We start from the raw sequence: 13,124 nt of genomic DNA, 5'->3' as shown, positions 1-13,124 counted from the left end.
TTGCATCTTCTTCCTTGGTAAAGACAGAGGCAAAGTATTCATTTAATACCTCAGTTTTGCCCTCTGCCTCAATGCGTAAATCCCCTTTCTCGTCCCTAATCGACCCAACTTCTCCTTTTCCTACCTTTTTACTATTTATAAGTCTATAGTCGAAGAGACTTAGCAGTTGGCAGGAAAAAAGACAGAGGCGCAAGGGGAGAGCCAACTGTGTAACAGCCCCGACAAACAAATTTTTCTGCAACACCTGTGGAAGAGCCTGTCACTCTAGAATTGGCCTTTATAGCCACTCCAGGCGCTGCTCCACACACCACTGACCACCTCCAGGCGCTTACCCATTGTCTCTCGAGATAAGGAGGCCAAAGAGAAGTCTATAGAACACGTTGGGATTCCCTTTAATGTTAGCTGCCAGTCTCTGTTCATACTCTCTCTTTGCTTCTCTCATTTGCTTTTTCACTTCCCCACTGGTCCTTCCATATTCAGCCTGGTTCTCAATAGTATTTTCTACCTGATATCTGTCATAAGCACACTTTTTCTTCTTTATCTTAATTTCTGCCCGGAAATATCTCGGAATTTGTTTCCCCTTCACGGGAATATACCTTGACTGTACCCGAACTCTCTCTGCTTTGAAGGTAGCCCATTGTTTAGCAACCGTTTTTCCTGCCAACCTTTGACTCCAATTTATTTGCCCCATCTCCGTTCTTACCACACTGAAGTTGGCTTTCCTCCAGAAAGACCTGGCCAGTAAAAATGTTGACTTATAAGTGATTGGGTCTTCAGGATCCCCACATATCCAGCTATAAGAATTTCACGGGCTATCCTTAATAGTTCCCGGCACCACTATACGAAAAACCGTCCATCGTTTGTCCGCAGGTGTGTGAGGTCTCCATTTCCTAGTAGGTACAGAGGGTCAGAGGGATCTTGGTATACCTGTCCATACATCACTGAAGGCAGCTGCACAGGTAGATAAGGTGGTTGGGAAGGCATACGGGATACTTGCCTTTATAAGACAAGGCACAGAATATAAGCGCAGGGAGGTTATGATGGAGCTGTACAAAACGCTAGGTAGGCCACAGCCGGAGTACTGTGTACAGTTCTGGCCGCCACACTATAGGAAGGATGTAATTGCACTGGAGAGGGTGCAGAGGAGATTCACCAGGTGTTGCCTGGCCTGAAGCATTTCAGCTATGAAGAGAAACTGAATAAGCTAGGGTTGTTTGCCTTAGAGCAGAGAAGGCTGAGGGGAGAACCGATAGAGGCATACAAAATTATGAGGGGCACAGATAAGGTAGATAGGAAGAAACTTTTTCCCTTAGCGGAGGGGTCAATAACCAGGGGGCATAGATTTAAGGCAAGGGGCAGGAGGTTTAGAGGGGATTGAAGGAAAAAATTCACCCAGAGTGTGATGGAATCTGGAACACACTGCCTGAAGGGGTGGTAGAGGCAGGAACCTTCATAACATTTAAGTACTTAGATGAGCACTTGAAACGCCATAGCATACAAAGCTACAGGCCAAGTGCTGGAAAATGGGATTAGAATAGCTAGGTGCTTGATGGCCTGCATGGACACGATGGACCGAAGGGCCTATTTCTGTGCTGTATAACTCTGACTCCTCATCAGACTCCCACCTTTAATATTGTAGCCTTCTGGAAGTCCTTTTGCCTCCGCTTCTGTTAGGGCTGATTGCGCCACTTTATTTAACTCTGGATCGGCTTGCTGAAACATGATCAGAGAAGACTTATTAAACATTTCCTCATATTATCCGAATCTCCAAATAAAGTCTCAGATATTCGGTTATCCGTCTGTGGTGCTAATTTTACCTCTGACAATGGAACCTGTTTAGCCATTGTTCGGGTTACGACACACGAAGGAAAAATTCCTGGAACCTTTGCGTGTAACTGTTGTCTCTAACTTCACTTGGTTTTTCTGTGATGACTGGAGAAGCAACGACCTTCGCTCCAGCCAAATCATTCACCAGAAATAGGTCAACTCCATCTATGCAAACTATGGACAACTCCTACAGTTACCGTTCCAAACATTAGGTCACACTCTAGGCGCACCCGATACAAAGGTTTGGGGATATACTCCCCGCCAATACCATTCACTAAAACCTCACCATTCAATGCGCTCTCTGGTGGAAATGTTATGCCTTACCCCAGCAAAAGTGTTTGGTTGGCTCCTGTAACCCCAAGTATTACTGTAGGTTTACCTGCCTCACTTGAGGGATAAAGAGTTAGCTTTCCCCTTGACAAGAATTCCCTATAACTCTCAGGTATCTTACAACCCCTGCACTCAGTGGATTTTGGATTTAGCCTTACAGGTGCAGTCAGAGCTACAGCCTGTTGTACGCTCGCAGGGCCCCTTTCTCTGCATTGGCTTTGTGTACCCCAATAAGTTCCTTGGTTTTACCCCACAAGTTCCAGCATTCTGCACGAAGGTGTCCCACCTTGTGACAATGGTAACATTTAGGCTTGCTGACCTCACTTAAACCCTCAGCATCTTCCTTTCTGGTCTGAGGAGGAGATCCCGGGGCATTGCCAGCTGTCCCTTCTTGTCCCTGGCTACTTGCCTTCCCACCTTCTATCCTTCTCAGGTTTGTGGGGGTGACGGACAAAGGATTCAGGCTTATAAAAAATCGCAATCATCAACAATTTCCGCTGCCTGTCTGGCTGTTGAAACCTTCTGGTTCTCTGCATGGGTTCTTACGAACGGAGGGAGTGAATTTTTAAATTCTTCCTGGAGAATTAGTTCCTTAAGCTTCTCATATGTGGCCTCTACCTTCAGTGCCCATATCCAACCACCAGAATTAATTTGCTGCACCCCGTCTAAGAACTATTCTTAAAAGCACAGTCTACGGAGGAGCGGAGAAAAATGGCTGAGCAGTGTGGGATTACTGTCCATGCCAAGGCTAGAAAGTCTGAACTCCTAAGACTAGAGGCTAACCATTTTTCCCTTGAATCTGAGTATGCAAAAACAGGGTTAGAAGCAGACTCCGACAGGGTATTGTCAGCAAAGATACAACTGGAACAGAGGAAACTTGAATTTGAGGAAAGGGAAAAAGACAGAAGCAGGAGAGAGAAATAAAGCCTTCCAGAAGGAAGGTGAAGAAAAAGATAGAGAGGAAAGAGAGAGAAAGCGAGAGAGGAGAAAGAAAGCAAGCAAGAAAGAAAGAGACAGGCGAGACAAAGAGAAAGAACCTTCCAGAAGAATGCAAAGAAAAAGAGAGCTGAGACGACTTGAGTTAACTAGGGGGCAACAGAGTAACCCCAGTGAAAGCATGGCCAATATGGAGGAGCATAATTCAGGGCTGGGTAAGAATGGTTAAAACTAGCTCAACTAATTCCAGAATTCAATGAGGAAGATGTGGAAGCGTTTTCCGTGTCTTCTGAGAAACTGACAAGGCCTGCTGAGTCCTGGCCTCTTTTGTTACAAAGCAAGCTAACTGGAAAAGCCCATGAGGTTTATTCCATGTTGCCAGATTATGTTCAAATTTTGAACCGACAAAAAATGCTATCCCCGGGGCATATGAATTAGTACTGGAGAGTAACCCAGTTTTGGGACCGATGTTCATAGGGATTGTCCCTAGTTTGCCGATGGACAGGGTTGGCCTGCTCCTGGGTAATGATCTGGTAGGGGTGAAGGTGGTAGCGTGCCTCCACCACCCCCGCAGTGAAAGACAGACCGCAGGTCAGAGAGACAGGGCAGTGGCAGGAGACTGTTCCCTGCAGTTTCCCTGAATGTGCAGTGGACTAGGCCATGATCAATCCAGCTCCCCCAGAGGAAACTGCAGGCAGATGACCATGAGGTCTGTCTGTCCGAGACTTTCTTTGGGAAGTTAGAAGACACAGGAATTAATTAAATCAATTTTCCCTAGCTGAGGCTCAGCACGCCGACCCAGTATTGCAAGTTAGTACAGGCTTCCCAGTCTGAAAGTGAAGCAGAGGGAGTCCCTGATTGCTACTATTTAAACAATGAGGCACTGATGAGGAAATGGAGTTCTCCTCACAGACCGAAGAGCAAGGAGTGGGCAGTAGTTCACCTGTTAGTGGTGCCACAGTGTTACTGGAGAGAAATATTAAGAAGGGCCCATGAGACTACAGTGGCTGTACATTCTGGTATACGAAAGACTAAAGCCTGCATAAGACAGCAGTTTGACAGGCCAGAACTCCACAAAGATGGAGTACTGCAGGAGTTTCCAAATTTGCCAGGTTGAGGGGAAACACCAACCTACTGTGAAACCTGCACCCCTAAGTCCTGTACTGGTGATCATAAGACCCCCCAACAGAGGACTGGGGAACTGTAAGGGACCCCCACCGAGAACAAAAGGGGACAGGCAGGCATAAGGCTGGCAAAAGGTTAGAAAAAGAGAAGGGAAAAAGCAACCAAGAGAGCAAGTTAAAGGAAGCCTGGGAGGAATCCCAGATGAAAACCCTTACTGTCTGGTAAGCCAACCCGGAGAAATTTGTAAAGTTAGACCCCACATCCTCCTATGTAAATGCAGACAATAGAAGAACCCCACCAGAGTTGTTAACAGCATTTACAGGAACCTGCAGAGACAAAGACAGACCCCTAAGTGGCAGAGAAACCGTGAGGGTGATGCCTCACCTAGTCAAAGTGTCACAGAGGAGCGCAGTAGAGTCCGCACAAACACCTGTGTCCCAGAGGACAAAGGGGAGATTAGTAAAGAATCCTCCCCCACAATCAGAAAAAAAAAAGAGAACCACCCATCCCCTGAAGTCAAATGCCTTTACATGACATTGAGGTCGTGGCGGGTAGCATGCTGTGGAATGTGGTCAACGGCACTCGTATCAAGGACTAAGATTATCTTCGAAGTGCTCCTTTCAACGAGCGCTGACTGTCACTCTGTCCTTGATCAGCACCACTCCATTCTTTGCTCTCAGTGGGGTAGGTCCTTGGGTACTTAAGCCGTAAATAGTCTTGACTGCGCTGAAGAATGCATGCATGTCGTGGATATTCGCATCACCCGTGCCATGAGAGGAGCCAATGACTGCTGGACCAACCATCGCCTAATCCGAGCTACTATCTCCATAAACCCAGTCCAAAAACTGCAGTGGCAGTGGAAGCACTGCCGTAAGAAAATCAATGTTGATGGTATCAAGGACTCTACAAAGACTCAGGCAGCAAGGAAATTATTTAACCTACATCACCTCCAGTCCAGAACCAAGGTCACCCCCAACCTCCGTCATCAAGCTGCAGTATGCGGACGATGCTTACATAGGTGCAGAGCTTCAAACCTTCGATGCATTCATGGAGGCGTATGAAAGAATGGGCCTTAAGCTAAACAACTGGAAGACAAAAGTCCTCTACCAGCCTGCTCCTGCAGCACAACACTACCCCCCTATCAAGATCCACGGCGAACCACTGGAAAATGTGGATCACTTCTCATACCTTAGGAGCCTCCTCTCAGCAAAGGCAGATATCGATGATGAAACTAAGCATCACCTCTAGTGTGCCAGTGCAACCTTCGGTAGCCTGAGGAAAAGAGTGCTTGACAACAAAGATCTCAAGCCTGGCACCAAGCTCATGGTCTACAGGGTTACAGTGTTACCTGCCCTCCCATATGCTTCGGAAACATTCAGTCACCTAAGGACCCACAAGCCTGGATTGGGAGAAAGTCTTCCTCGTTCCCGAGGGACTGCCTAAGAAGGGATGAAGATGACTATTTATATGCCTAAAATGACTTTGGGATTCCCTTTGATGTTAGCTGCCAGTCTCTTTTCATTCTCTCTTTGCTTCTCTTATTTATTTTTACACTTCCCCTCTGAACCTTCCATAAGAGCTTGGTTCTCCATTGCACTTTCTGCCTAATGGCACAGTTCTAAACAGTATGCAGAGACAGAGGGACCTGGGTGTGGGGGGTTGGTTCATGTGCATAGATTTTTGAAGGTGATAGGAATATTGAGAGAATAGTTAGCAAAGCTTATGGGATCTTCTGCTTCATAAAAGGTACTAAGTACGAAAGCAGGGAAGTTATGCGGAATCTTTATAAAGCTCTTGTTAAGCCACAACCAGAGTAATGTATCCAGTTCTGGTCAAACACTTTAGGAAGGATGTTAGCATCCTTGAGAGTGCAGAGGAGATTTAACAAAATGGTTCCAAGGATAGGGGATTTTAGCTGCAAGGTTAGGTTGGAGAAACTGGGGTTGTTCTCCCTGGAGCAAAGGAGATTGAGAGGAGATTTGATAGAGGTGTGCAAGATTATGACAGATTTAGATAAGGTAGACAAAGAAAAGTTCTTCCTATTAGCTGATGGCACAAGGGCTAGGGGACACAGATTTAAGGTTTTGGGCAAGAGATACAGGGGGAATGTGAGGAAGAACTTTTTTATGCAGTAAGTGGTCATGACATGGAACTCCCTGCCTATGAGGGTGGTGGAAGTGGAGACAACAAATGATTTCAAAAGGAAATTGGAGGGGCACTTGAGGGAATTAAACTGGCAGGGCTAAGGGGATAGAACACTCAATGGGACTAATTGGATTGCTCGAGAGAGCCTACATGGACTCGATGGGCCAAATGGCCTCTTTCTGTGTCGTAATGACTATATGATTGCGGGATGATAGAAGTCAAATATCCAGACAAGAACCAACAAGAGGGAAAAATATACTTGACCTCGTCATCACCAATCTGCCTGCCGCAGATGCAACTGTCCATGACAGCATTGATAGCACAGTTCTTGTGGAGACAAAGTCCCATCTTCACACTGACGATACCCTCCATCGTGTTGTGTGGCACTACCACCGTGCTAAATGGGATGGATTTCGAACAGATCGAGCAATGCAAAACTGGACATCCAGGAGGCGCTGTAGACCATCAGTGGCAGCAGAATGCTACTCAACCACAATCTGTAATCTCATGGCTACCATACCCATTCTACCATTACCATCAAGCCAGCGAACCAATCCTGGTTCAAAGAAGAGTGCAGGAAGGCATGCCAGGAGCAGCACCAGGCATACCTCAAAAAGAGGTGTAGCTTCAACAGGTTGACGCAACAACACAGGTTACTTGCGTGCCAAATAGCGTAAGCAACATGCAAAAGACAGATCTAAGCGATCCCATAACCAACGGATCAGATCTAAGCACTGCAGTCGTGAATGGTGGTGGACAATGAAACAACTAACTGGAGGAGGTGGCTCCACAAATATCCCCATCCTCAATGATGGGGGAGTCCAGCACATTAGTGCAAAAGATAAGGCTGAAGCTTTCGCAACAATCTTCAGCCAGAAGTGCCAAGTTGATGACCCATCTCGGCCTCCTCCTGAAGTACCCAGCATCACAGATGCCAGTCTTCAGCCAATTCGATTCACTCCACGTGATATCAAGAAACGACTGAAGGCACTGGATGCTGCAAAGGCTATGGACCCTGACAACATTCCAGCAATAGTACTGTAGACCTGTGTTCTAGAACATGCCGCGCCCCTAACCAAGTTCTTCCAATACAGCTACAACACTGGCATCTACCCGGCAATGTGGAAAATTGCCCAGGTATGTCCTGTACACATAAAGCAAGACAAGTCCAACCCAGCCAATTACCACCCCATCAGTCTATGCTCAATCAGCAGTAAAGTGATGGAAGGTGTAATCGACAATTCTGGTACAATTCTGGTCACCACTACCAGAAGGACAGAGGCTTTGGAGAGGGTACACAAGAAGTTGACCAGGATGTTGCCTGGACGGCATTAACTATGAGGAGAGGTTGGATAAACTTGGATTGTTTTCACTACAACGACGGAGGTGGAGGGGTGACATGATAGAGGTTTACAAAGTTATGAGTGGCATGGACAGAGTGGATGGTCAGAAGCTTTTTCCCAGGGTGGAAGAGTCAGTTACTAGGGGACATAGGTTTAAGGTGCGAGGGGCAAAGTTTAGAGGGGATGCACGAGGCAAGTTCTTTACACAGAGGGTGGTGAGTGCCTGGAACATGCTGCCGGGGGAGGTGGTGGAAGCAGGTACGATAGTGACGTTTCAGAGGCATCTTGATAAATACATGAATAGGATGGAAATAGAGAGATACGGTCCCCGGAAGTGCAGAAGGTTTTAGTTTAGACAGGCATCAAGATCGGCGCAGGCTTGGAGGGCCGAATGGCCTGTTCCTGTGCTGTACTGTTCTTTGTTCTTTGACAGTGCTATCAAGCGGCACTTGCTTAGCAATAACCTGCTCAGTGACACTCAGTTTGGGTTCCGTCAGGGCCACTCAGCTCCTGACCTCATTACAGCCTTGGTTCAAACATGGACAAAAGAGCTGAACTCAAGAAGTGAGGGGAGAGTGACTTCCCTTGACATCAAGGCAGTATTTGACCAGGTATGGCATCAAGGAGCCCTAGCAAAACTGCAGTCAATGGGAATAAGGGGAAAACTCTCCGCTAGTTGGAGTCATACCTAGCACAAAGGAAGATGGTTGTGGTTGTCAATGATCTCAGCTCCAGGACATCACTGCAGGAGTTCCTCATTGTAGTGTCCTAGGCCTGACCATCTTCAGCTGCTTCATCAATGATCTTCCTTCAATCATAAAAGGTCAAAAGTGGGGATGTTCGCTGATGATTGCACAATGTTAGGCAGCCTTCGTGACTCCTCAATACTGAAGCACTCCGTGTAGAAATGCAACAAGACTTGGGCAATATCTAGGCTTGGGCTGATAAGTGGAAAGTAACATTCACGCCACTCAAGTGCCAAGCAATGACCATCTCAAACAAGAGAGAATCCAACCATCTTCCCTTGACATTCAATGGCATTACGATTGCTGAATCCCCCACTAACATCCTGTGGATTACCAATAACCAGAAGCTGAACTGGAGCAGCCATATAAATACCATGGCTACAAGAGCAGGTCAGAGGCCAGGAATGCTGTGGCGAGTAACTCACCTCCTGACTCCCCAAAGCCTGTCCACCATCTACAAGGCACAAGTCAGGAGTGTGATGGAATACTCTCCACTTGCCTGGATGGGTGCAGCCCCAACAACATTCAAGAAGCTCCACACTATCCAGGACAAAGCAGCCCTTCCAAACCTGCGACCTCTACCACCTAGACGGACAAGGGCAGCAGGCACATAGGAACACCACCACCTGCAAGTTTCCCTCCAAGCCACACACCATCCTGGCTTGGAACTATATCGCCGTTCCTTCACTGTCGCTGTGTCAAAATCCTGGAACTCCCTTCCCAACAGCACTGTAGGTGTACCTACCCCACATGGACTGCAGCAGTTCAAGAAGGTAGCTCACCACCACCTTCTCAAGGGCAAATAGGGATGGGCAATAAATTCTGGCCTAGCCAGCGATGCCCACATCCCAGGAACGAATAACAAAAAAATCAGTACAAAATCTTTAATCAGAAGATAAACTACAAAATATATTCATACAAAGAAATCAAAGAATAAAGTTTTGCGTAAAAACTGAATGACAAAGCACACTGAAAAAAGGGAGGCCCACAATAAAATTAACCCATGATACAGAAGAAAATCAAGAATATAGAAAATGTAGTGGAGAAGTGAAAAGGGAGATGAGAAGGCCTTAAAGAGATGATTAGAAGATAACATAATAATAAACGGCTTTTCTAAGTATGTAATGGTGAATGAATAGTTAAAGAAAAGGTAGGGCCACACGGATGAATGTGTCCAAATGTGAAAAATATTAAATACTTCGCACTGTTTTTAAAAAAATTATGGTGAAATGAGAAAGTAACTACTGGAGGACTGCATGGAGCATCTAGAACAGAACAGCTGAGAAACTGATGCTGAAAAGATTAGCATAACTCAAGATCGAAAGTCACAGGGTCCTGATGGTATGCACCCGAAGTTGTTGAAAAGATAGAGGATCTGGCCATACTTTTAAAACATGCAAATTATGCCATTGGACTGTAATGTAGCCAAGGTAACATCTTAGCTCAAGAAAGGGATCAGGGATAAATTGGGTCTAATGTTAATTGTAGACAAAGTCTCCAAATCCATAATTAGAGAAAAAATTAGCAATAATTTAGAAATGCACGTGTTAAAATTAGAGGCCATATTTATAAATTTACTATTTATATTACCTTATAACCTTTCTTTATCTCTTTAAGCCCTCCTAGTTTCCCTTTTCCTCTTCCCACTACATTTTCCATATCCCTTGCGATTTTCTTCAGTATTGTTAGCCCAAATTTTATCATATGCCTTCCTTTAAGTTTCAGTTTGGTTTCAATAGCCCGCATACATATGGCTTTCCTCAACAAATGTAACAAATTTAATACTTTTTTGGAGAAGCGACCCATCGTAAGGAAATGAAGTATATGTAGTGTTTATGGATTTTCAGAAAGAGTTAAATATGGTACCTCACAAGAGTCATGTTAGAAAAGTTCAAATAGAAAAGTTCAAATGCATCATTGGAGAGGAAAAGTAGCAGCATGGCTAGAACATTAACTGGCAGACTAGAAACAAAATTTGTGGAAATTATTGCTCCTTGGATTGGAGAAAGTTTGAAAGCGGTATATCCTAGACGTCAGTGCTAGGTTCACTTTTGTTCTTAGCGTGCATAGACGAGTTGGGCTTGGATATATTTGGTAGAATCGCAGAAATTTTACAGCGCAGGAGGCGGCCATTCGTGTCTGCATCAGCTCTCTAAATTAGCAATTCACCTAACGGCATTCCCCCGCCTTCTCTCCATAACCCTGCACATTCTTCCTTTTCAGATACCTCTCTAATACAGAAATTACACAAAACTAGGGGATTTGGTAAGCAACGAGGACTAAGAGGATTCAGGAATACAGACAGATTAAATGGATTGGGTATACAGGTGACAGATGCAATTTAAATGTGGAGAATTGGAAGGCTTTGAGAGAAAAAAAAGGGATAGGACACAGTTAATGGAAATACAATGAAGACTGTGGTTAATCAGAGACACTTAGGGGTTCAAATATATAATTCCTTCAAAATTCAAGTGCATGTAGATAAAGCTAAAGAAAAGGCTGTTAGAATTTGAGATTTTATAAATGGGGACAGAGTAGAAAAGCAATAAAGTAATGATAAACTGACACAAAAGGCTGATCAGGTCATAGTTCTGAGTACTAGGTGTACTTGTGGATTATGGAAATGACATTAAAGTTGGAGCACATTCAGCATAAATTCATATAGATGATGCCAGGGTTCATTCTGAGGAAACACTCAAGGTACTGGGTATATTTCCAGTGTAGGAGAGAAGGGCAAGAGGAGATTTTATTTTTATTTATTTAGAGATACAGCACTGAAACAGGCCCTTCGGCCCACCGAGTCTGTGCTGACCAACAACCACCCATTTATACTAACCCTACAGTAATCCCATATTCCCTACCACCTACCTACACTAGGGGCAATTTACAATGGCCAATTTACCTATCACCTGCAAGTCTTTGGCTGTGGGAGGAAATCGGAGCACCCAGCGAAAACCCACGCGGACACAGGGAGAACTTGCAAACTCCGCACAGGCAGTACCCAGAATCGAACCCGGGTCCCTGGAGCTGTGAGACTGCGGTGCCAAACACTGCGCCGCCCAAATTTAATAAATGTTTTTAAAATTATGAATGAGGAAAACTATTTCCTCTACTTGGGGAGTCAGTGACAAGGGGTCAGCAATTTAAAATTATCCTCAAGACAATAGGAGCAAGTTTAGGGGACTTATCTTTGCACAGAGCATTGTGAAAGCTTGGAATGCTTTACTGCATCTTCTAAGGGGAAATATGATAAATATTTGAAACAGAGGAAGATATAGGTCTGTTGGAAAGAGTAGTTTTAGATTCCTCTAGCAAAGAGCCAATACAAAGCCAATGGTCAAAATGAACTTCTAAGGTCCTATGGGCCACTGAGTTTATCTAAATTGTTAGAGTCTATTAACATAGGCATAATAAATAACACTGGAGATGTACAAGTTATTGGCTCTATAATCAGGGGTGTTCAACGTTTTTGCGTGTGGGTTCACATTTAAATTTTTGTCCTACATAGGGGGCCGGTGAGCAAATATCGGAAAGATAACAGCATTAGAAATAGGGGACAAAAACAAGAAATGCTGGATTCACTCAGCAGGTCTGGCAGCATCTGTGGAAAGAGAAGCAGAGTTAACGTTTCGGGTCAGTGACCCTTCTTCGGAACTGGGGATAGATTAGTAATAGGGGATACTGGGTAAAAACTTACTAGCCACTTTTTACCCCCCCACCCCCCCCACCAATCGCCCACCATGCACCAGTGGAAACACATTGCCGCTTGGTGCGGCCCCAAACTCTAAATAGTGCATCACCTCCCTCCGCCAGCAACCCACCCCAGTCTCTGCGTGCACACACTTCCATACTCCCCCACCATCCCTGCGCGCTCACATTTCTCCTTCCCCACCCCCCAAACCCCTCCCCCACTGTCTCTGCATGCTCATACCCCCATTCCCCCACCACAGTCTCTGCATGTTCACACCCACCACCACTGTCTCTGCCTACTCACACCACCGTCACCACGCCCCCCCCACTAATGGCATTCATCCCAGCAAGTCCTGCCTCCCCCGCACTGCTATTGGACAAGGTTCATGGGCAGGCAAACTGTTCACGCTTTTGATCGGTTAGCTTCAATGTCAACCACTGAGCGCCATTCTGCACCAGCCCCGCCACCCACCCCCACCCATCTTACTGCTGCTCACGCAGGAAGCAAAGACCAGTGACTGCTCAGGTAACGGCTGAACTGCACAACTCTGCATTCACTTATTGCTAACAAGCTGAACTACAAGAAAGCCCCCAGCGAGTTAACATCCGTAGCACTTAAAGTAGCCAGAAGCGCTGCACAAAGAACAGCCAGGCGCTGTGCAAATGACTACTGGCAACACCTATGCAGTCGTATTCAGCTGGCCTCCGACACCGGAAACATCAGAGGAACGTCTGATCGCATTAAGAGCACTTTTGGACCAACCATCAAGAAGATCGCCCCCCTCAAATCTAAATCAGGGGACATGATCACTGACCAACGCAAGCAAATGGACCGTTGGGTGCAGTACTGCCTAGAACTGTACTCCAGGGAAAATGTTGTCACTGAGACCACCCTCAATGCAGCCCAGTCTCTGCCAGTCACAGATGAGCTGGACGAACAGCCAACAAAATCGGAACTCAGTGATGCCACTGATTCTCTAGC

At 45.7% G+C, this 13,124-nt stretch overlaps 1 protein-coding gene across 3 annotated transcripts in view; it reads right to left on the bottom strand.

Annotated features, from left to right (window-relative positions):
- The window catches only part of azi2 (5-azacytidine induced 2), a 123,237-nt gene that overhangs the window by 95,082 nt on the left and 15,031 nt on the right, over positions 1-13,124 (bottom strand). The window contains exon 2 of one of the 3 annotated variants that reach the window (XM_068059682.1): positions 1,626-1,713. The exons of the other annotated variants lie outside the window; for them this stretch is intronic. The gene's annotated coding sequence lies outside the window, so the exon portion shown is untranslated. The remainder of the gene's footprint in view (positions 1-1,625; positions 1,714-13,124) is intronic. 3 annotated transcript variants of the gene reach the window in all.

The sequence above is a fragment of the Heterodontus francisci genome, chromosome 2, assembly GCF_036365525.1.
Source record: "Heterodontus francisci isolate sHetFra1 chromosome 2, sHetFra1.hap1, whole genome shotgun sequence".
NCBI lineage: Eukaryota > Metazoa > Chordata > Chondrichthyes > Heterodontiformes > Heterodontidae > Heterodontus > Heterodontus francisci.
Note: the sequence above shows the minus strand (reverse complement) of the source record. Positions and strands in the feature narration are given on the sequence as shown.